Source organism: Equus caballus, chromosome 2, assembly GCF_041296265.1.
Source record: "Equus caballus isolate H_3958 breed thoroughbred chromosome 2, TB-T2T, whole genome shotgun sequence".
Classification (NCBI taxonomy): domain Eukaryota; kingdom Metazoa; phylum Chordata; class Mammalia; order Perissodactyla; family Equidae; genus Equus; species Equus caballus.
The window spans coordinates 42,854,434-42,879,138 of record NC_091685.1 but is presented as its reverse complement, the minus strand read 5'-3'; the positions used below and the strand labels follow the sequence as shown (position 1 = coordinate 42,879,138).

At 39.3% G+C, this 24,705-nt stretch overlaps 1 long non-coding RNA gene across 1 annotated transcript; it reads left to right on the top strand.

Annotated features, from left to right (window-relative positions):
* Nucleotides 1-8: 8 nt before the first annotated feature.
* Nucleotides 9-24,091, top strand: LOC111772461 (uncharacterized). The gene is made up of 5 exons (XR_011433477.1): nucleotides 9-518; nucleotides 3,948-4,018; nucleotides 4,392-5,528; nucleotides 12,107-12,268; nucleotides 23,125-24,091. It is a non-coding gene; the product is annotated as an uncharacterized lncRNA (long non-coding RNA).
* Nucleotides 24,092-24,705: the final 614 nt, after the last annotated feature.

The following is a 24,705-nucleotide window of genomic DNA, read 5'->3' as shown; positions in this document are numbered from 1 at the left end:
CGGGCCGCGAGCCCCTTAAAGGGGCGACGCCGCGGCCGAGGCGTTCGCGTGGGGTCCGCCGGCGTCGCGCGGGCCTGCGGGGAGGCAGCTTTTGTTTCCCGAGGGAGATGGTTCTGGGCGCCGCGGCCTCCGCGTCCCACCTCTGCGGGAGCCGAGCGGCGGCTGCCGAGCCCCAGGACCCCCTAACACGGAATTTTCCTCAGAAGTGTGTGGGCAGCGGCCTTGGCCGCCTCCCTGCCCGGGCCAAAGGCGGCGTCGCGCCTCGCGCGAAATTTCCCGTCGTTTTCAGCCCGGGGAGGGTTTTGGCGTGGCCGCCGCCGCGTGGGTGGGCCCAGGATGCCGGGAGAAGGCGGCGGTGGAGGCTCTGCTGCCCTGCAGGCTCGCGCCCACCAGGACGCCCGCGGGCCTAGGCCGGGGAGGGACAGTGAGGGACAGAGTGGGGCATCGAGGGACAGTGTGGAACAGCATGGGACCGAGTGGGACGGCGCGAGACAGTGAGGGACAGCAAGGCCATGTTGGTGAGGGCCTTTCATGGGAGAGTTGAGAGTGGGTCTGCCCGGCCACCTCTCCTCTGACCACATGTTTGGCAATCAAGGCCAGGCCCTGGTGGCAGTTGACCCGGCCAGGGCCACCTACCGGCTTCCAGAAGGAGCGCTCCCACCCCTACCCTGGCGTCCCCTTGAGTTCCCAAGCTCATGTTTACCTAGACCCACTCCGACCTCAACATCTCTTGGCGTTGGGGCAGCCACTGATGCCCAAGGACAGAACGCCAGCAAGCCGCGGGAGGAGGTTTCTCCGGGCGCCAGTGATGCAACTTAGGCTTATAGTTTAACCGTAAGATAAATAATACAAATGATAACAAACCAAGAGTAACTAAAGTAAGAAAAAAGCAAACAGACAGAAACCCTTCAGTTTTAAGTAAAACAAATCCCCTGAATGGTACCCTCTATTGAGCAGAGGCCGAAGACCTCCGGCTGACCTCTTTGGTCTGGGTAGAGCCCCTTCTTGCGTTTCAGCAATAATGCCCACTGGTTACACGTTTAGCACTACCTAATTGGGGTAGTTTAACATATGGAAGGAGATTCCGACCTCATTACCAGGTTAACTATTAACTTTGCACTCCATGAAATGATTTGCCTTTTCTCCCCTATTATTTACTTACATTCTTTTAAATTTAATTCAAAAGCCTAATTTTGAATCCAAGGCCTTAAGCACAAAAAAATCTGAAGTATCCCTTTGCCCTCTTATTTGCAAGATAAACAAATGTTTAGCAAAGAACTGTACCCTCCTTTCTGACGGGCTCCTGCTGGACTACAAGGGCTCTTGGTCATTCTCATGCCTATGCCACTTAATCAGTTATTCCATCTTTCTGTTGACTTACGTTCTTACGTGTTGCCATTCATTTAGGATTATTTTGGGATGATGGAAATTAGTCACTAATTGCTGGTTTTCTTACCAAATTGCCTAGGTTTTTTGATTCACAGAAAATCTATCCAGATTTTTTCCCCATTCTGGTTTCACTTATGTGTATGACTTACCCATATGCTGTTATCAGTGTAAAAAAAGGATCAGCCTGAGACCTTGCCAGAGACCATCTTTTCATGCCTCACAGTACAGCATTTACTGAATGGGGCCCTAGATGAGCTCAGGTTCCATCCAAAAGGAACCCTGCTTATGCTATTTCAAGTCACTACAATACAGCTGTAATTTGTGCTTTGGCCTTATTGGCGTGCTTTTACATTCCCCTATTCATAAAACAGTGATAATCACCAGAGCAACCATCAAACACACCCCTTCTTTAGAGAAAGAAGATCAACAGGATACTCACTGCATCCTGTCTGGTTGTGAGAAGGGTGATGTGCTAATATTTGGTAAATTGTCAAAAATCATAAGATCACATGAGTAATATGTGATTAATCCGATTTTTTGTCCTGTTGTATTTTAAACTTGCAAAATAAATATGATGATTTATTCGTTTTTTGGGAAAAACTAGTTTTAGCTGACAGCTTACTGAGTTTTGCTTACAATTATGTCCATATAATATGGCTTTCTCAGCTGTGGATGAATTACGTGAGAAGAACTATGCCCTGTGAATCTTTTATCTAGTAGTCTATTAATGATCTTTTGGAATAACATTGACATGTCAATAGTATCGTAGAGAATTTTGGGAAGAGTTTAAAAGGAAAATGTTAAGCAACTTGAAATAGTATTAGCATATTGTGTTTATCAAGTAATCATTCACTGACTGTTAACAACACTAGTCTGCAGGTTTGGGGAAAAAATAGTCTCTTTGTACTGAACCCAGTTGTTTTAAATTGTCTCTAGTAAGAAAGAAATTTAAAGTCAGATGATGTTTTTTTACATCTCTCACAGTCCATTTAATTTTGCTGCCACTTCCGAAGGAATTTGTATTAGCTGATTGTTTTTTGATATGAAAAATCTAAGCATAACATCTAAAAGGTTAGACTTCCATTGCATTGACTGAAGTTGCCACTTTGCACTCGCCCTCCTTTCTGTGTAAGAAGAAGCTGTCCTTGGAGTGAGAACAGGGGAGGTTCTGGCTCGGAAACCTTAGAATCAGACGCTGCCTTCCCAAAGATGTTGGTTCTGTCTCTCCTCTCCCAGTAATACGAGTCATGTGTAAGCATAAATATGCTGGACAAGGGGCCTGACACCCCTTCCAAATTTATATTTTTATGTTATTTGAATCCTACAGAAGAGTATATACATTTTGGTGTGCATTCTTCTTGATTATAGATGTTTTTGTGTTTCTGCTTTGTTTATAAAGAAATATTTTAAAGTGAGACACTTTCTGCATTACCCTCTTCGTCCCGGATCCTTTACTTTTGTCTATTCATGACATAAAGTTAACTGTGCACTTTTTAAAAAAAAACTAATTTAGAGATAAGCACACAATAGAAAAAATACATGACAATGGAAGAATTGCACTTCTTACAGGTCATTTGTTTAATATGCCACTTTGTGTTTTAGAGACATCCTGGCACAGATATATATATATATCTGTAAACTTTATATATATCCAATAAACTTTGTGGATTACTTCCAAACATACCTGCTGATACGAACCAAGATTCGTCCATGAAAAGCGCCACCTCACAATTGAAGTCTCCACTGAGCTTTCAAAGTTAGCAGCCATTTGAAAAGTAGCACAGAAAAAGATTTCTTCACAATTTCCATTTTTCCCTTATGTACTTAGGGATACTCCTCCCCGTTCCTAGTTTTTCCCCTAAAGAAAAAAGGAAAAATTATGTATACTCAGCCTGTGGGAAGACCTTGCAGGCTGGTTTTAATTTATCGGTCTGTTGTTTTAAGTGTTAGGGCCACGGCTTAACTACTGCTTCTTAGTATGGGGTTTAGAGAGGCTATTTGTATAGTTGTTTATTTATAATGGAGCCACTTTTCGGTTACCTAATGCTGCCTTAACAAACATTTGATGCTATTGGTGGTGGTTGTATTTCTAATTCTCTCATTTTCAGAACTTATAACCATTAGAAATTTTTTAGTGTCCTATAGATACATTAATTTAATATTGAGACTATTTACAAGACAGTTTTTTCAAGTTTCTTTTAAACATTAATCTGATTTTATCTTCAAATTTTAGCGTTGCATTTTCTCTGAACTCAATGCTGTATTTCCCATTAGCTGGCCAGTAGGGTGTGCTCTAGTCCCTTGCCAAATAAATAAATTAATTAAAAATATTAGTGTAAACTCTTCATTAAGAGATTTCAGAAATATATTTACTCCTTCATTGCCCCTAACACAGATGAGGTACATTTACATGGACACATGAATAGTTCAGCGTATGCAACATATATGGCAAGTAAAATGGTTATATTAAAAAAAGAAAACTCTGAGATGTTTACCTCTTTGCATTAAGTTCTAAAATAATTTGTTGTTATTTTTCCCAATTGGTCCCTTGGTAACAGATGTGTTCTTCTATTCTGGATGAAAGAAGAATGAGAAAAGTGATGTGGTGACGACAAGCCTACACTCTGCGGTAAGAGGGTCTGGGTTTGAATCTCAACACTAACACCCACCAGCTCGCAGCTAAGGCAAGTGACTTACTCTTGTAAGATGGGGTTAGAGTGGTTCCTCCGCAGGGCTACAGGACGGATAAATGAGATTGTACATGTAAGTGTTTAGAACATGGCCTGGTCCTGTCAGAGTTCAATAATGTTAGCTGTTTTCATCATTATTGTCATTCTCATTGTTGTTATACATTCTTGGAGGGATTTTTGAACACCTTTCATTGCAAGATTCCAATATTCTCTGTTGCTTATCAGTGTACATGATTTAATTTGTCCAGGAGGTTGTTTCATTAAATTCCAGGAGCATAAATGATTCATAAGATAAAATGTCTTTATCTGCAGTGTTTCCACTGAGGAGCCTATACAACCTTGAGCCAAAGAAGGGGATCTGGCACAGTGCAGTTTCAGACACCAGCAGTTCTTGGAGAGAGACGCTGCTGGCAGGGAGCACCTTCCCAGCATCTCTGAAGGGAAGGTAGCAAGTGACCAGAAGTCTGTGAGCATTTACTTGTGAGCCCATACTCATAAACATCCACAGGCATGTTTCCTTAAAAAATATAGACTTAGTTTGTCCATAAACTTAAAGTCCCTACAGAACTTTTAAATCTGAACAGCTACACATTTTCTCTGGAATGCAAAGACAATGGGGTATCCTCAGTGACTGGGTCCAGTAGCATTGTAAGAACTGAGTGAACACCAACTCTTCTTGGAATTTCTAACTTTATTCATTTATTCATTCATCCATCAATAAGTATCTATTGAACTCCTACTATGTGCCAGTCCATACTAGGTACCCAATAGTGAGCAAGAGAGATGCAAACACTCCCCTCAGAGAACTGTCAGTTGTGGGGGTTATGGACAAGCACACAGGATGTTGTGATGAAATGCTGTGATGGGGGCCAGCAGGGTGCTATGGAAATAATAAGAGAGGCACCAGCCCAGATGAAGGGAGGTCTACGCTGAGAACTGAAGGATGCTTCAGCAGTGAGATAAAGGGGGAAGAATGTTCTTGGCAGGGCAAACAGCAAATATTCAGAATGTGACGTTTGAGGAGGTCAAGTTCACTGTCAATGACAAGAAGGTAAGAGATGAGGTTGGAGAGGTTAAGGAGGGGCTGGGTTTTACTTGACTGTACAAGCCATGTTAAGAAGTTCAGACTGTGCTAAAATTGGGGAGCCACTGCAGAGGTTTAAAGTGGACAGTGAAATGTTTAAATTTGCATGTTAGAAAGGTTACTCTTGTTGCCATAGGCACTGTGTGACCAAAAGAGTTATAATTTGGGGCTGGGAGTGCTAGGTTATCTTCTGAGTTCTGACTTATCGTTTCTGGCTAGGGCATCAGTTCTTCTAACTCTGGGACATGAAGACCTGTACCTATCCTTGGCAGTAATTATGGCTCAGACAGGAGACAAGAAGGCAGGCAGAGAGAGAGAGACAAATGCAGAGTTTTGGTCAGCTCCTTGGTCTTCACCCACTCAGGGTAAGAGGAATGGTGTCTGTGGCTCCTTTGGGGAAAATACAGGTCGATGTTCGTGGTCTTCTACAATAAATCCTTTGATGTCTACAACATTGCAAAAGTTACAAAGATCTAGTGGAGACGCCCCTAGAACTCAAGGCTTTAGGTTTAATACTCCTTTTTTAGGAGAAGATATGAACTTCAAATCCATTATAAAGATTAGATGAATGTTGGTTGATACTTTAGTTAAATTTGCCAATATATTTGCCACCATAATGTCTTTTGGGTTATTTCTGACTCTTCCTTAGTCAATCTAAGATTGTGGAATTAATGTTCCAGATTACGCTTTTCTTGAAATAATGATTGTGAATGAGTGATATTTTAGAGGAAGCTGGTTTTTTTTCAATAAAAAGGCATATTTGACTGTGTCATTAAGACAAGTGACCGTTCCTATACTTAGTTTCTTCTGTTGTAAAAAACGTGTGATTATATCTGTAACTTTAGGGTGTTGTGATTAATGAAAGCTGTTTGGGAAAGAAATGTGACAAAAATATAGTTTTCACTGATTTAGAAATATAATAAAATGTACTCCCTGTTAATGCAAACCATCCTGATGCAGCAGAAGGCACTTCAGGACATCTGGGGTTATCATTATATTCATTCAACAAACGAGTCTCTACTATATATACTTTTGCTGGTTTCTACTTTTTCAAAGTAAAATTCAGAAAAACTTCCTTTCATTTGGGCTTTCTGGTTGCTTCTATTTTAAGTGTTCTTTAATACTTTATAAGCATTTGCTCCATCTCATTAAGTAGAACATATGATTCTAGTAAGAGGATTATTTATTTTACATCTCCTATAGTACACAGCACAGTTGTTGACTTTTTTGATCATAGGTATAAACTTAAATTATAGGAAGGAAGATTTGAGTGAGTGCAAATGCCTAATTGATATAAAAAGGCAAAATAAGAGTGTTCAGAGCAAGGCTGTAGATTCTACCTCCTAAAAAACTTTCAGAATCAAATTGACCCTTTGAACCAGTGTTTTCACTAGCACTGTAAACTAAGGAAATAATAATAAAGAGAAAGCTTTGTTCAATGCAGTGTTATTCATAATAGTGAAAAACTAGCCTCTTAGTGGGACAACTACCCAAGTAAAATATGGAATATCTGTTCAGCTATTAAAGTGATGCTTGATGATTTTATAATTAAGAATAGTAATAATACCTAATACTTTTATAGCATTTACTAAGAAGTAGGCACTGTTTGAGGGCTTTATGTATATTAATTAATTTAACTTCCATAATAACCCTATCAGGTACATGCTCTTACTACACCCAGTTGATGAGCAGGGCGAAGCAATATGCCCAGGATCACACGGCTAGTAACTGAGGATTCAAACCTAGGCACTTAGTTTGCTTTTAACCGCTACAATTTCTTCCATTGTGTTTAGTGAAAAAAGTAGAATAAAAGATTGAATATGGAGTATCTATCCTCATGTTATCAGTTAAGATATTTTAATTTGCTAGTGACAGAAAATTCAACTCAAATTCATCTTTTTAAAAAAAGGAATTCAGTGGTTCAGTAATGGGAAAGTCTAAGGGTGTGTAGCCGCACGCACTGCTTTTCTCAGGTGCTCAAATGGTGTCACCAGATCAGGACTTTCTCTGGCTTGGGGCTTTGTCTGCTTTTGCGTTGGCTTCATCTGGAGGTTTCTCGGCAGCATGCATGATGGCTGCCAGCAAACCCTAGAGTGATCCAAATGAAAAAAAAAAAAGAAGAAGAAGAACTTATTTAATGGTTTAAAAACCCTGGGCCTGATTCTCACTAGCTCAAACTGCAGGCCAGGGAGTGCAGTGCTCTGACTGGCCAAGCTGAGCATGAGCCCACTGTGGGTAGAATCAGCTCCATCTGGAGCTCATCAACTAAGGGTTGAGGATGGGACAGTTTCCTACAGTAAAACTAGGGAATGCACTAAGAGAAAAGGGAAAGGAATGTTTTTAGTATATGTCAAGTATCCACAACAACAATTTTCTTATCTGCAAGGTAAGCATTTAACACTGTTAACTTACAAATTTCTCGAATTTCTTGACTTTGATGACACTACACTGTCTTACCTTTTTGATGCCTCTCCTCAGTCCTCCTCAGTCTTCTCTTCTCTTCCCTGATGCTTAGCTGTAGGCATCCTCTGGAGCTATCTCTATTTGTTCCTGTCTTAGCCGTCTCACTCAATTCCTAAACTTTTATGATCACTTCTATATGAATTCCACCAAAATCTAATTGTAGCCCTATCTTCTTTCCTGACTTTTCATTACGTATTTTCAGTTTCTTGCCAGTGCTTCTCCCGTGGATGTCTGTTGCAGATTGACTTCCTTGGGAAGCAGGCTTTGAGATGGAGGACATTTATTAGCATGTGCTCTTGGGATGTGTTGAAGGGAGGAGGAAGAAGCAGATTTGAGCAGGAGGAGAAGTTGAGCTGTGATGCAGGCCCAGTGTAGGCCTCAGCTGATTCTGTGGAAAGGTCTGGAGCAGGATTGGCCCTTCAGAGGGAGCTGGACCTTTATTCCTTCCACTCTCATTGGCCAGTCATGGATGTGGATTGCCCTTGGGAGAACAAGTTACCTTGGGCAATATAATTTTCTTCAGCTGAGTCAATTTCCAAAGAAGGTTGACAGCTAAGGGTCATTTTCTGGCAGCAATGCTAGAAATATGAAGACTAATCCTAAAAGTAAAGCTTTCAGTCCTCAAGGAGGATCTGGGTAACTCATCATAGTAGCTTCTTTTTGTTCTCTCTGCTCTTTCTCTATCTCCCCTCACTCTACTCTTCTAATAGTTTTGGTGATGTTTTTACTTAGATATTTTGAGGCTATGTTATTAGATGCATACAAGTTTGGAGTTGTTAAACCTGTCTGGCAAATTGAACATTCTGTTAACATGTAATGAACCTTTACCTCTAGTAATAATTTTTGCTTTAAAATTTGCTTTGCTTGATATTGCTGTACTCACACTGGCTTTCTTCTAATTAGTACTTTGGTGAATCTTTTTCCAAAATTTTCTTTTTAATCTTTGAGTTTCCTTAAGTTTAGGTAAATCTTGTCAAAAGCATAGAGCTAAATTAAAAAATATTTTTGGTCTTCTAACTAGAGAGTTTACTTATAATTATTGTGATTACTGATATATTTACTGATAATTAGAATTCATTTTTTACCATATTATTCTGTACCTTCTATTTGTCTTGATTTAAGGAATTTCTTTTTTCTTCTTTCTTGGTACTCATTGCATATTTTTCTCATCCTATTTCCCCCAACTTAGAAGTTATGCCCTCTATTTTTCCTTTTTAGTGGTTATCTAGAAATTGTGAAGTGCATACTTAACAGCAAAATCTAAAGCTGTTATCTTTACCCTCCTGAAAATTCAAGGAACACTTTAAGAACATGTTAACTCACATCAGTATCTCCCAATTTTCATTTTCTTGTCTAGAATTTTACTTTCTCTCTCTTTAGCACCACAAATTGGGCATTGTTATTGTTGTTCATACAGTCAATATTTATTTAGATTTAACCATATGTCTTTTTTTTTTTTTTTTTAAAGATTTTATTATTTCCTTTTTCTCCCCAAAGCCCCCCGGTACATAGTTGTATATTCTTCGTTGTGGGTTCTTCTAGTTGTGGCATGTGGGACGCTGCCTCAGCGTGGTCTGATGAGCAGTGCCATGTCCGCGCCCAGGATTCGAACCAACGAAACACCGGGCCGCCTGCAGCGGAGTGCGCGAACTTAACCACTCGGCCACGGGGCCAGCCCCCATATGTCTTTTTTGTTCATCATTCCTTATTATCCCTCAGGTATTATTTTAGGGTTAGTTTTCTATCTTCTTACAATACATTTCTTTTGAAAGTTCCTTTAGAGATGATGTGTTGGTTGAAAATGCTGTCAGTTTTTGTTTTTTTTTGAAAATGTCTTTTTTTTTACCCTCCTTCTGGAAAAATAGTTTCATGTATATACAACTCTAAGTTGACAATTTTTTCCTTGGAACTTAGAAAGTATTATTCCACTGTCTTCTAATATTATCATTATTAGTGGAAAATTAGTTGTCAGTCTAATTGTCCTTTTTTGTAGGTATTATCTTTTCTCTGTGTCTTTAAAGCTTTTCTCTCTGTTGTGCATTGCAGTTTATTTACAATTGGTCTATGCAAGTTCTTTCATTTATATCTGAAGATTATTGTATTTCACCAGTGCTGGAAAATTGTTGGGCATTATTTCTATTGCCTCTTCCTCATTCTTTTCTTTCCTTCTATAACTTTGATTAGAGGAATAATAGACCTTCTTTTCTGTCCTTTGTGTCTCTTATCTCTTATGTATTTTCTATTTCTGTCTCTCTGTGCTAGATTTTGTGTAACTTCTTCAAATCTATCTTCCAATTTGTTATTACTTTCTTTAACTGTATCTGCTACTTAACATTAATTGATTTTATAATGTCAATTATTATATTTGTCATTTTTAGATGTTGTATTTGGTTCTATTTCAAATATGCTTGGTCATTTTTGATAATCTCTTTTTCCTTCTTTGTTATCCTCTTTTATTACTTTAATTGTAGTAAACATAATATTTAATATTTGGTATCTAATAATTCCAATATCCACAGTCTTTGTTGGTCTACTCCTGCTGTTTGTTTTTTCTGCCAGTTTTCCTTTTAGTAACTTGTTTCCTCATGAATTTTGTACTTTTTGATGTGAAACTTTTATTCTTTGGAACTTTATCTGTGAATATTTAAGGATTGGCATTTGTTTATGCTAGACACCCAGAGGTGTTAGAGAGCCAGGATTACTTGAATAAACTGAATTTTGGGCTAAGACTTTTTTGGGGGCACTGACAGATAATGTGGGTTCTGACCTGTGTGAGCATGGGCTTGTGGTAAGGAATTCTCAGGGGAAACTTTTTTTCCTTTCCACCACAACTGAATATGAACAAGTAAGTATCCTCTCTATCTCCCTCATCAGGACAAATATTTCCCTAATTCATCTATTGAAGGTGTCACCTTTTAGGGTCCCAATTTTATGCAGTCTTTCCTAAGGCATCCCACTCTATGCAGGTACCTACCTGGCTTTGTCTTCCAAATTCCACAAACAACTCACTAGAAATCAAGGCCAGGAGTCAGAAAACTTGTTCCATAAAGGCCCAGATAGTAAATATTTTAGGCTTTGCAGGCTGTATGGTCTCTGTTGCAGCTACTCATCTCTGTTGTTGCAGTGAGAAAGCAGCCATAGACAATAAATGAATAGGTGGGGCTGTGTTCTGATAAAACTTTATTTACAAAAACAAGCGAGAAGCTAGATGTGGCCCTTGGACCATAGTTTCCTGACCCCTGCTCTCAGCCATCAGGAATTGGCAGATGCCCTCAGAGCAGATGCCAACTTCATTGTTTTCTTACGTATTTGGAGTCATGCTTTCTTCCTCTGTCAGGTCTCTGAGGATTTCACTTACCATTTTGCCAATCTGGTCATGCATTTATAAAGATGTTTTAAAATATTTTGCTTGTGACTGAGTTGTTCTGCATCAGGAGGGTTTCTCTGGATGTCTAGTCCACCTCACTGCCAGAAATGGAAGTCAAATTCATCTTATTAGTACAGATTTTCTTACGCTCTAATAACCACACTTGCCTAAGATATTAAGCCTGAACTTCTTAGATGGGTATTTAAGGCTTTTTATCCTCTGTCTTTAGCCTATCTTTGCAATTTCTGGCTCCCTCTACTTCCTTACAATTACCATGTTTTCAGTCAAATTAGAGTACTCATGCTTTTTTCAAAAAGCCTTTTTTTGCCTACCTCTCTCCCATTTTCATGCTGTTCTCTGTACTATCCTTACATGTTTCATTCCTAGTGTTTCCCTTGGCAACAGCAGCTGGTTAAAAGATGATTCTATCTTCAGATCTCATCTCAGATACTTTTTCCTTTATTTTCATCTCAATTGGATATACTTTCTCCCTCCTCCAGTGTTCTGCCTTATATTATAGCTATTTGGTTACCGCTGCTAAATTGTAAGCTCATTTAAGACAGAGAACATCCCTTACCCAATTTTGTAGACTTCTCTCCTTCCCTCACAGGGCACCTAGCATAATATTTTGAATACAGCGGGTACTTAAATATTTGCAAAATGAATGGATACATAGCATTTTTTTAAGTTGGGAAAACTCAGATTTTATTGTAAAGCCCATGCCATTTTCAAAGGTAGATCTTCAGCTCTTCCTTAGGCTTATCAGTCACTCACTACAGCCACTGCATTAGGTCAGAAATAGAATCACAGCTGTGCTCATGTCCTACAACTCATGTAGAATCTCTTTTCATGGGGTCTGAAGGTTATTATCAGCAAAATAATGACACCACCCAAAGATAACTACTGTTAACAGTGTACATATTGTTAACATTGTCAACAAGCACTCTTTCACGATGTGATTTTTCATGGCTACTTAGTAATCCATCATATGGATATAGCATGAATCATGTGTGCCAGTCTTGACTATTAGAGTTTCAACATAATGTTATTATAAATAATATTGTAATGAACTGCCTTGTATGTAATTTTCCATCTCTCTCCTTATTTCCTCAGGATAAATTCTACCACGTAAAGGAAATGCTGAATCAAAGGGACTGAACATCTTTAAAAACTTTTTCAATTGCCAAAGTGCAACCAGATTATTGGACCACTTGGGACATCCACCAGCAGTACAGTGCCCATTTGATGACACACTCTCCAACTTCAGATTTTTTGGTTAGTTTCAGATCTTTTTCTTTGTTTATTTGTTTTTGAGGGTCAGTTCATTAGGCAAAATTTTATCACAGTTTTAAGAAAATGCGCATTTCTCTTTATATTGATACTGAGGTTGAATATGTATGTCCACATATATGCATACACACATACAGATACATCGATGGTCCTTATACTTCTTCTGTGACTTGCTTGTTCATTTGTCTTTTCTATCGTGGCATTGCCTTATTCTTATGATTTATACATCGAGGACTTAATTCGTTGTCTATCACATATCTTACAGACATTTTCCCCTGTTAGTGTATGTCTCTTCTTTTTGTTTATGTCAATTTTTTACCTTAGATTTAAAAAAATTCTTTTAACATAATTTCAAACTTACAGAAAAGATGCAAGATTAGTGCAAAGAATTCTCAAATACCTTCACCCAGAGTCCTCAAATGTTAGCATTTTATTACATTTGTCTTATTCTTTTCCCTCTCTCTTTCTCTCTATCTGTATAATTTTTATTTACAACAATTTACAAGTAAGTTGTAGACATGAAGCTCGGCATTTAAAACTAGCCGCATAGGTTTTACAATAGGCTCCATTTTTAGGACAACTTTAGATTTACAGAAACATTGAGAAGCTAGTGCACACTTCCCATAGACACTGGCCCAGGTTCCCATATGAGTAACTTACTTACAATTAATGAATCAATACTGACACCTTATTATCAACTGAAGTCCGTTGTTTACTTGAATTTCCTTAGTTTTTACCTAATATCCTGTTTGTGTTGCTGAAGCTCATCCAAGACATTGTATAACATTCGGTCATCGTGTCTCCTTAGGCTTCCCTTGACTGTGACAGTTTCTCAGACTTCCTGTTTGTGATGATCTTCACAGTTTTGAGGTGCCTGGTCTGGTATTTTGTCGAATGTCCCTCATTGGGATTTATGTAATATTTTTCTCATGATGTTATTGGTTTTGGGGAGGAAGACCATAGAGGTAAAGTGTCATTTTCATCACATCATATCAAGGATACATGCTGTTACCATGATTTGTCACTGTTGATGTTGACCCTGACCTGAGGAATACAGAGCCTTTTTTTTTTTTTTTTGAGGAAGATTAGCCCTGAGCTAACTGCTGCCAATCGTCCTCTTTTCGCTGAGAAAGGCTGGCCCTGAGCTCACATCCGTGTCCATCTTCCTCTACTTTATATGTGGGACGCCTACCACAGCATGGCGTGCCAAGCGGTGCCATGTCCGCACCTGGGATCCCAACCGGCGAACCCCGGGCCCCCAAAGTGGAACATGCACACTTAACCACTGAACCACTGGGCCGGCCCCTACAGTGCCTTTTAAAGCCCATACAAACAAAATCAGTGATGTTGAGGTCAGGTCAACTATTCTGAACAAAATTTGGAGGTTCAAGTAATCTTTGAATCCTCATGAAAACTGTGCAGTAGCTGGAAAACTGTTATGTTCGTTGCAGTTCATGGACCTGGATGATATGCTGATGGGAATTCCCTAAGTGTAAGGGTAATTTTATTCACTGTGTTTTTGGTGATGTCACGAGTTAGGAATTAAAGTTAGAACAGAAAGTCTTAAGAGCAGTTCTTTAAAACATTTATGTAGCATATTGTTTGAACTACAGACATTTTTGCTTGCATCGCCATGGGGGTAAGAACATCTGTGTGTGTCTGTATCCCAGATGTAGCCTTTGATTTTCTCGAATTGTTCTGCAGAGGAACACATCTTATCTAGAAACGATTCAGCTGTCTTGTTTCCATTATTCTTGTTTCCATTCAGTGGGTAAACCTTTTGAATGCCTGAGCAGTTAAATTCCCCACATCCTACATTTATCATTTCCAGGAGCCAATAAGAAAGGTTAGTAAAGTGAATCTGAATGATTTATTTGTACAGAACGGATGAATTTCCTCTTAGTCGTACATCCGACACCCACATGATACCTCATCTCTGATGCTGGGAAGGAACATTTTCAGGAGAAATTTGATGCCCAATTAGTGTGTTTTAATTTAGTCAGTGGAATTTCCATCTGGCTCTAATGTGTATTCTGGAGGGTTAGACTAGAACAGAGTTGAACAATTTATTGGTTTGTGAGGTGAGGTCAGTAGGTACAAAGAACATTTCACACAAGCAGGATTTTAGACATGCTGAGGTTTTCACCTCTTTTTGTTAGTTACAGGATAGTTGGGGACAGAGAAAGCACATGCTACTTATTTTGTGATTAAGCACTTAATATAAATAGTTTAAAATAAGAAACAACTTCACAAAAATAGATGATAGATGTCTTCTCTTCTAAAGAAATTGGAAATTTACAGATACATAGATATCTGGAAGATAGGTGACTGTTTCCTCGTTTTAAGATATAGGGCACAGAACTTTACTTTAGATAAGTACATTTTTCATAAATAACAAGTATGCTTTTAAAATGTTTTATTGCTTTTTATAGAGAAAGAGAGGGAGTAAGAGAGAAAGAGAACCTTTTCAACTTAAAAACTTCCCTACTTTGGGTGCATTTACACACTAATATTGAAATTAATAACTAAACTCAACCACCACAGAAAAATCTAAGATAAAATAAGTCTATTATAAAAGTGAAGTTTAATTCCTATTATATCTAAAAATAGAGAGGATTCCAGATATAAAGGACCCTGGTAAAAAAAAAAAGCTGTTTTCCGTTTTGTGGTATGTATTTTTTTAGTCCATTTCAAGCAGGTGTGTATTGTGCCCCCGGCCTTTGGTGGTTCTGTCTCCTTGTGCTCGAGTGTGATCTGAGATTGCTGATACTGTTTACGTTCTTTGCTTCCCTAAGAATTATGCTCCTTTCCTGGGATCCCTCATCTCTAGAAGTTTTGTCACACTATTGAGTAATGTCCATATTTGGTTATCTCTTAACATTTTCCCCATTCTATATTTAGGCAAAAAATTAGCACTTATTATTTAGATTTTCTGTCTTTCCACAAAGGTATAATAATACAATCTCAAATGATTGTGGAATGTTACATTTGAATAGGAAGTTATAAATGTGTTTCTTTTGACAGTTCTGGATTTCAGATGATTATAGATTCATTATTTTTAGGAGAGAAAGGTGATTGTGTATCTATAAAACTTTTGAACATTGACCTTTGCTAGCGTGAAATTCCGATTGTGTTTAATCATGACTACTAAGATATACCCGAACAAGCCCCAGGCAGAGTTTACAACGAAAACATTTAGTCCTTCCAGGAACAGGACTAGAAATTTCTCCACATGTCTGTAGACTCTGAACCTCAGGATGTCTGTGAACATTTTACTGTGTTCCACTGTACCCTCAAGTTCGTTTCCCAGCCATGGAAAATGCCCATGAGAAAGAGTTGTGCAATTGCTAACTGTTAGTCACTTATATTTCCTGAATATTCCCTATTTAATTTCCCTGGTAGCTGGCAATAACATCTAGGATTTAAGTTGCTGAAGGGAATTCGGGAAAACCCACATAAATGTCTAAGATGAGGTTTGGCAAGCTGTGTGTCTTGGTGACATAACAATGTCATAACTAGAGATTTCATCAAACAGAAGAGACAGGAAATCCCTGCCGCTGCCAGACACCCACTTAAACTCACTGGAGTCTGAGGATCATCGTTTGTTAAAAATGGATTCTACACAGTTTTTAATTTGATTATCTTGCTGCTGGAATAAAAATTTGGACCTGAGGTTTAGGTGCAATGAAATTTCTTTAAAAATGGACATCTTAAGGGAATTTTCAGGAAAACAAAGGAAAACTTAGTAAAGTTTCTGTAAGGGGAACAACAGCTTCTCCACGAAAAGCCCAGCCTGTTCCCTCCAGATGGGCCTGAGCTCTGGGGAGGGCCCGCTGGGCCTGAGCAAGCCACCAAGCCAACCACGAGAATCAGAGGGAAGATGGAGCCCTGGGCTGACTTTTCTCACACCCAAGAACCTAATGGACGTGATTTTTAACTTAAGACAGCATTCTATAAATTGGGGTATTACACTTATCTTTATCCCTGTAAAAGCGGTCAGACGTTCTGAAGGTTGTTCCGTCCTTGGTGTTGTTTCACTGTTTGTAAGTTTTGATTGCTTCAGGGTACCTCCTCCTCTTGTTCACTTTTTGTTTTTATTGTGGTTTGGGTTTAAGGATACGACCAAGTTCTGTTCTAGAAGGTGGTAACGTTTTATTAGACAGAAGTGTACTTGAAAAGGAAGTTCTACTCCTATTGTTCTACTCTTCACTTTTCTCCACTCACACCTGTTAATTCTATTGTGCTTATTGTATCATCCTGGGCTACTTTCTTTGTGTAATTCTTTGATATTTAATTCTATTGCTTTGGTAACTATTGAGGTCATTGGTTACCATTATATATGTCTGTTTGCTGCATTTCCTCCATTTAAGACATCTTTATTACATTCGTTGGATCATGAATTGAGTGTTATTTTTTATTGTCTGCCATTATATGGTGACTTTAACTGCTAATGCTTCTTGTGTGACATTGACTTAATCTGATAGGATGGTAATCTGCTCTGCTCTTCTTAAATTTGTGCAGGTGTCTTAGAATGTAGACCATCTTGTTACTTCAAAGGTTGACGTCTGTTCAGTTTACATAACTCCTGTAGACAGCAGATTGCTGGATTTGGCTGTATAGTGAAGTCCAGTCTGTTTGCTCGTGGTGTTAGAGTTATATTTCCAAATTGTATCTTCAGCCCCCAACTCTCCCCTCACTCCTGACCTTGGGTATCTAGTAGGCATCTGTGTTGGTTTCCTGGGGCTGCCGTAACAATGTACCACAAACTGGATGTCTTCAAACAACGGAAATTTATTGTTGCATGGAAGTCCAAAATCAAGGTGTTGGCAGGGCCGTCCTCCCTGAGACTCTGGGTAGAGTCCTTCCTCGCCTCTTCCAGCTTCTTGTGTGTCCGTCAATCCTTGGCATTCCTGACTTGCAGCTACATCTGACTCCAATCTGTGCACCGTCTTCATGTGATCTTCTTGTAAGGACATCAGTCATATTGGATTAAGGGCCCACTCTACTCCAGTGTGATCTCATCTTAACTGGTTACATCTGTAAGGCTTTTTTTCCCAAATAAGATCACATTGTAAGGTACTGGGGACTGGGACTTCAACGTATCTTTTGGGGGGACACAAAATTTTTCTATAATTTTTTAACAGCTTTGTTGAGGTCTCTTCTTGTGTTCTTTTCAAAGATAGTTTCTGCTTTAGGACCTTTGCACTTGCTGTGTCTCTGCCTCCATCTTTTTTCCCTTCAGTCTTCTCATGGCTTACTTAGATCTTTCAACTGTCTGCTCAAAACTTACTTCTTCAAAGAGGCCTCTTCCAAACACCCTACCTAAAATAGAAACTCTCATCCACTATCACTATCTGACATTTTATGTTTGTTTACTGTCCATTTCCCCAACTAGAATGTAGGACCTCTGACAGCAGGAAATTCATCTTACATCTGGCCGTTATATCCCTGGCACCTAGAATGATGTCTCGCACATAGTAGACTCTCAATAAATACGTATTGAATTAATGCAAGAATGAATATAATTGTCACATCATTCACTTCCCTATCACTTTAACGAGCAGAGATCTGAATCAAAGTGAACAATGAGAAGATGTACAAGAAGAGTTTTTAAGTAGAGTGTGGGTGGACAGTATGTGCAAAGGACCTGAGGCAAGAGTGTGCTTGGTATGTTCAAGTAACAGAGGGGTTAGGCGGTGAGTGAAGGCAGATAGTAGGACATGCAATCAGAGAAATGGACAAAATCAAGCTACTGTCACCTTTCTCACCATGTTCTGGCCATGTGGCATTCTTTCCCTGGCTGTTCTAATGGTTGTCTTCTCATTCTTGGGTGATGGTTTAAATGTCACCTCCCTCTCGTTATTCTCTGTCACAGTACCTCGTAGCACTTATCACCACAATAAATTTGTTTACTTCTTTATTGTCTTGCCCTACAACCCCAAGTGGCACATAAGTGCCATGTGGGTTAAGACCATGTTTATTTGATGACTGTCATTCACCTGTGTCCTAATACAGTGCCTGCTGCCACAGTGTTGGTTAAGTGAGTGAACAGAGAACTCGTTGGTAAATGAGTTCCCCTGAGTAGTTCAATTCAATTTATAAAAACACGTCTCTCTTTTCCTGGGAGGAGAGAAAGAGGAGACAAAAAGAAAAAGGCAGCCATATCTAAAGATGTTTCTATCTCCCATATTCATTACCAAATCATATAGTTATATTCCTGGCATTTTCCTATGTGACATTCTCTATTCCCATGACCTTAAAGCATATCCCTTATGAATACTGAGGCTCTGTTTTTTCTCTTACTACATGTATCAAGTTTTTACCCAACATATTTTCCCAGTGTTTCTTGATTTTCTTTTCACATATTCTTCATAATGTTAACCTTATAAGGCATATAAATATTTCTAGTCTGAGTTTAAACAAGAAAAATGTGAAGTTAATTGTCTACAGTTAATAAGTATATAAATAAGCTTTTACTAAGTGGTTTGTTCACCAATTCCACATCTATTTATTGTATGCTTATTGTATACAAGGCGTTGGGCTAGGCCCCGGGGGTACTAGGGTGAGCTAAGCAGGAAAGACCTGGTTCCTGCTTTCCCAAAGCTTTTGTTCTGATGTTAGACAGATATTGAAAATTGTTTATGTAAGAAATTATTAAATTACAATTTACATGGAAATGATACACAAAGAAGGAGTCTACAATGCTATGAAAGTGTCTTACAGTAGGACCTGAGCTAGTCTTGGGGGCCAAGGAAAGCCTCTTTGCTAGTTCCCTCCCCAATAATCATTCTTCCCTTTTTTGTTACAAAAAGAACCCCGATTTTGTTTGGATCCGCAAAGTGTCCAACCTTAAAAACTCCATTTTTGTACTTCCCTTGCTACTAGGAATGTCCACCTGACATAGCCTTAACCCATGAGATGGTGGAGGTGGCCTGGTATGTGACTGTTACTTTCCTGGTATAGGCACCACTTCATCCTGCCCAATAGGGGTGTCCATGGAGTGCCATGAGGATTGAAGTCACGTGCTAAAGATGGTAGAGTCAAAAGATAAAAAGGGCCCGGGGTGTTGATGATATCTCGGACCTGCTGCACCGGCCCTGGGTTTCCTGACTTCTTGTTAGGTGCTAACCACAAGCCCCTATTTGATTAAACCATAGGAGATGAGTTTCTACTACACACAGTTGAACCAATTCCTAATTAATACAGCTTAATTGAGGATGTGACATCTGAACTGGGCTTTGAAGCGTATGAGGAGCAACTAACTGGGAAAAAGAGGCCAAGGAAAGAACACTTCCCAAGTGCTCTGCTCAGAACTAGGGCTTTGGGTATCAGGGGTTCGTCACTGAGTTTAAGAGTGTTGGACTAAGACCTCTGAAATACCTCTGAAATTGGCCTTGGGGATGACCCCCTGCAGGAGAAAAGTCTAATCATAACAGTACCCGTAGTTGTAATAGCTGGCACGTGCCCTTTGCCGGGCACTTTTCTAGGGGATTTACATGTGTTACCTCATTCAGGCCTTATGACAGCCCTCTGAGGAAGGTGCTGTCGCTGTCCCCACTTTACAGTTGGGGAAACCGAAGCAAAGAGAGATCAAGCCACTTGCCCAAGATTGCTGGCAAGTAGGTGGAGGAGCCGGGATTTGAACTCAGATAGTGTGACTTGAGAGCCTGCACTCGCTAGTTCATAACTGGCAGAGCTTGACCCAAACCTTGAACTCATTCCTGGCTCCTTCCCTTTGATAACAAAGAGGATTCCCGAGGTGTGTGCACAAACGAAATGTGGACTGTCGTTACCAGCGAGCGCACTTCTGGAGTCTCTCCCTCAATGGCCAATCAGCCAATCAGGCAGTGGTTTTGGAATACCTTCATGTTGGTCCTGTCCTTTTCTTTTCTTTTTGAGATCCCTAATGAAAGAATTGTTCCCTCACCTTATGAGACAGAGGTTCTTGGTGTACATTTTTGTACTCTGCCCCAAATTCTACTGATTTGTTCCAAATTATGATAGAAAGAATTATCCCAAATACATGCAGGGCTTATTCCAGCCTCTCGACTCTTCCTTTGTCCTCTACAGCTCCTTCTGGGATGTCCCTGGAACAGTTAGAACCCTGCCCCCTTAGATCCAGCTCCAGATGACTCAGCAAGTAGTCCACAGATTACTAGTCAAAACTAGTTCAGAAACAGTTACTGGTCTGTGACAAGATGAGTAGGGAAATTGAGAGTAAGCGTGAAGAGACTTTTTGGCGATTAAGCATTACTCCAACATCCAAGCGTGTGGTCTGTGAGTTAGTCTTGTTGATGGAACGTGGATCTCTCTGGATGCTGTCGAACTCACGTGATGGGTTGGATGTAGCATGAGCTGTGCTACAGTCACGGGCAATAGGACCACTTGTTGGTTCGCTATGGAAATTGAAAGGTCGTTTGAGAATCACTGCTCTAACCCATACCGGGTTTTCCCACCTGTGACTCGCCATGGTAAGTCAGTCTGTATCATGTAATCTAGCACTGGACCTTATTTTTTTTACCTTTATTCTAACTGTTTCATCTGTAGAGGTCTCACCTCCTTGCTTGGACTGCAGGACCCATGAGGACAGAGACTTTCCCTTCCCTTCTCTCTATCTACCGCGGCACTTAGTGTGATACCGGTCGCATACAGTAGGCGCTCAAGTTTGTTTGTTTTTGCCATGACTCAAATCATAAGATGAGGTAGGGTTGGGCAGGCAAGAGGAGAAGAGTCAACTTTGCCTCACTTGGCACTAAAAGGGAAAAAAGAAATCTTGAGTTACTTAGTTTTTAGAAATACAAAGTCAAGGCAGAACCTTCAGCACGCTATTGTAAAGGCCATTGGTGGGGCCCTGTTACGTGCCAGGCCTCGCGCTGCAGGCTTCACTTATTCACACATGTTATTTCATTTAATCTCTATCCTGTCTCTTATAAGGAAGTGTAGTTACCAACATTTGACAGATGAAGGACATGAGGTGTCAGAGAAGCTGAGTAACTTGCACAAAGTCACACAGCTACTAAGTGGTGCTGGTCTGTCTGACTTCAAAGCCTGTATATTTTTCTCATATCCCCATTATTAGTAGTAACAGCATTTACTGCTAAAAGGGAATGTTACTGGATTTAGAAAATACTTTAAATGTACTCTGTCATTTTTTCTCAAATAGCTTTCTTTGTAATTGTTTCGAGGCCTCATATTTCCATTAAAGCTTCTCCTTTATGCACTTCAGAGGATGGCGCAAAAGCCGTGCTCAGTCTAGGCCTTCCAGCAAATTACAGTTCCAGCCCTACCTGCACGTCTCTTGAGAGAAGAGAGACAAAGCCTCTCCTCTGGTCTCATTAGGCCGTAATTCAGCCTCTAGCTGTGGAGGTCGGACACACAGCATCAGCGGACATGTGTGTCGTGTCTCTGAGAACAGCCGATTTGTTACATGCCTCTGGGGTGTGTCATCAGTCCTGTTGCTAGTATGGCATTTTCAGATGCTGCTTTCTGGTTCTTTGGTGATAATTGCCTTTTAGTGTTTTTAGTAGTTTTCACAGGCTTTTATTATTTAATTTATATATGTAATTATTAGTTCATAATTTAATCAGTCTTTGAAAATTATTTTAACAACTTGCTATCCTGTGTTGTAATTGAATTTTAGTTTAGGTAAGACAAAGGCACATTTACTATTGACTGAGATACTCAACCTGGTCTTTGAATTATCCTCCAGAACAGAAATTTATGATTGTATTCCTTAGATGTATTTTAGAAAACTGAGCTGACTACTGAAAGGATAAAGTTTGAAAAAGGTGAAATGGAGATGTTTATGGTATCTGAATTTCTCAATTAGATTTAGGTCTATATAAAGTTTAAAAATAGTTTAAAAACTATTTTTCTGTTTTAAAAAACAAGGTTACTAGGAATTGTCTGTATTTGATGTGAATTCTTCAGTCCTCAACAAATTCAAAGGAAATGATGATGGAAAAGTGGTTGAGAAACTAATTCTGTCTTTCATATTTTGTTTATTTTGAGGTGATCTCGTAATTAAAAGAGAAAACAGAATAATTGTGATTCAGAATGTTATTATAAGTAGGGGAAATATAAAGAAGGAAAAAATAAATTCCCCTTTTGGGAACTTAAATGGTGTGCTGAAAAGTAGTTTACTCAGCATGGTGCCTTTGAAGTATATGTGTATGTATTTAAGTAATGTTTCTTTAGTCAATGATCTCTGTCACACCACTCTTCCTTGAATCCCTCATGTCTAACTGGTGATCAAAGCCTTGAATTCTCTGCTAAATGAAGCTCTGGATCTGTCTCTTCCTCTCCAAGCCAGTGCTCCCAGCAGCTACTTTATCTTTTGCCTTTTAACTGGTCTCTGTGATCCCAGGATCTTCCATGCTCCCATCCACCTTTTACACTGCTGCCAGACCGATGGCTCCTTAGAAAATATACACCTGATCATGTCATCATGCCACTGAAAATCCTTCACCTTTGTTTCTCACAGGAAAAAAAAAGACAAAATAGAACATAGACACAAAATGAAGATAAAAACAAGAGAAAACACAGAGGCTTTGCCTTTTAATTCTTGTCCAGCCTTCCTCAGGGACAAGCCAGTTACTCCTAGGTCTAAACTTTGATCAAACTATGCTCTCAGCCTAGAGTGTTCTTCACCAGTCTGCCTCCCCTCCCCAAGGCTCAGCGAAGGTTTTGGCATCGTCACCTCCTTCATAAGTCTGTCTTGACAGTGTCTTCCTGCCCTCCTCTGCTGCTATTTAGGCAAAATCCCAATGCAGTTTCAATATTAATTGGGGTTACATAAGGTTTAATTATTACATTTGTATGTAATTATTGTATTTTAATAGCAGTGTGGCATGGTGGTTGAGACCTTGGGATCTGAATGCTGACTGCCTGGATTCCGATTCTAGCTTTGCCATTTCCTACCTGGGTTATTGGCAAATTACTTAAGCTCTCTACACTTCAGTTTACTCACCTGTAAAATAGGCTGCAGTGAAGATTCAGCGAATCAATGCCTGTGAAGCTCTTGGAACAATGGCTGTGTCAGCAGATACTGACTGAGCACTTTGCTCATTCCATGAAGAAGCCAGTATGTGAATTGCATAGATTTTATTTGAGAAAATACCTTAAAAATATTTTATTTTTCTTATTGCTATATTCATTTGTAAAATAAATAATTAGATAATGTTAAAATCAATTGTAATGAATTGCTATTTGTTGGTAGAGTTCTTACTCAGGAAAATGAGAAACTTTTAAAGTAAAAGAATTGTATCTTTTTGGGCAGAAGAGTTTAAAGCCATGTTTGAAATTTAGTAATTTTGACTAGTCAGAGGCTTGACTGATTAGTAGATTATCTAAAATTTGTTAAACTCATTTACATGGTTTCTGTAAAACTTAGTGCCTAGATTAAGAGCCTCATATGAAGTCATGTTAACGACACAGTAGAACCGGAAGTAGGAAATAAGGATGGCTGGTGCCTTGACCACAGTGATCAAGGCATTGAGCTCAGTTTTTCAGTTCTCCTATGGATGGTTCCAATTTTGTCCATTAGAAATGATGCTGAAATGAACATCTTTTACCCAAAACTTTTGTGCATCTTTAATTATTTCCTTAGAATAAATGGATCAAAGCAGAAATATCAGATCAAAGGAAATGCTCAAGTCTTGGATGCTAATTGCTAGCTTCCCTTCTAGACTGCACTCATTTGCACTATTACCAACAGTTTGTAAAAGTGTTCATGTGCTCTGTACTTTTGCTTTCACTGAATATTTGGGTTGTTCTTTTTCATTTTTCCTAACTTCATAGGCCAAGGAAAAGAAAGGAGAAAAGAAGTTGTATCTTGCTCTTGTAGGGGAGGAAAACCTTCCCTCTTATTTGCATTTTCCTATTAGTTTTTAATAAAAGATTTATGCTTCAGATCCCACCATTTTTATGATCATAGGATGCTTAATAACCAAAACTGTTCATGTCTAGTAAGTTTTTAAAGAAAATCTACATAAATTAAACACGAGGAGAAAAAGCCTATTAATGTTGCTGTTGCACGTGTTAGGCATGATTAAGGTGAATCACACAATTTTAAGCTGCAGACTCTAAAGGCTGACTTTTTTTTTTTTTAAGATTTTATTTTTACCTTGTTCTCCCCAAAGCCCCCGGGTACATAGTTGTATATTCTTCGTTGTGGGTCCTTCTAGTTGTGGCATGTGGGACGCTGTCTCAGCGTGGTTTGATGAGCAGTGCCATGTCCGCGCCCAGGATTCGAACCAACGAAACACTGGGCCACCTGCAGCGGAGCGCACGAACTTAACCACTCAGCCACGGGGCCAGCCCCTAAAGACTGACTTTTTTTTTTTTTTTTTTTTTAAAGATTTTATTTTTTCATTTTTCTCCCCAAAGCCCCCCGGTACATAGTCGTGTATTCTTCGTTGTGG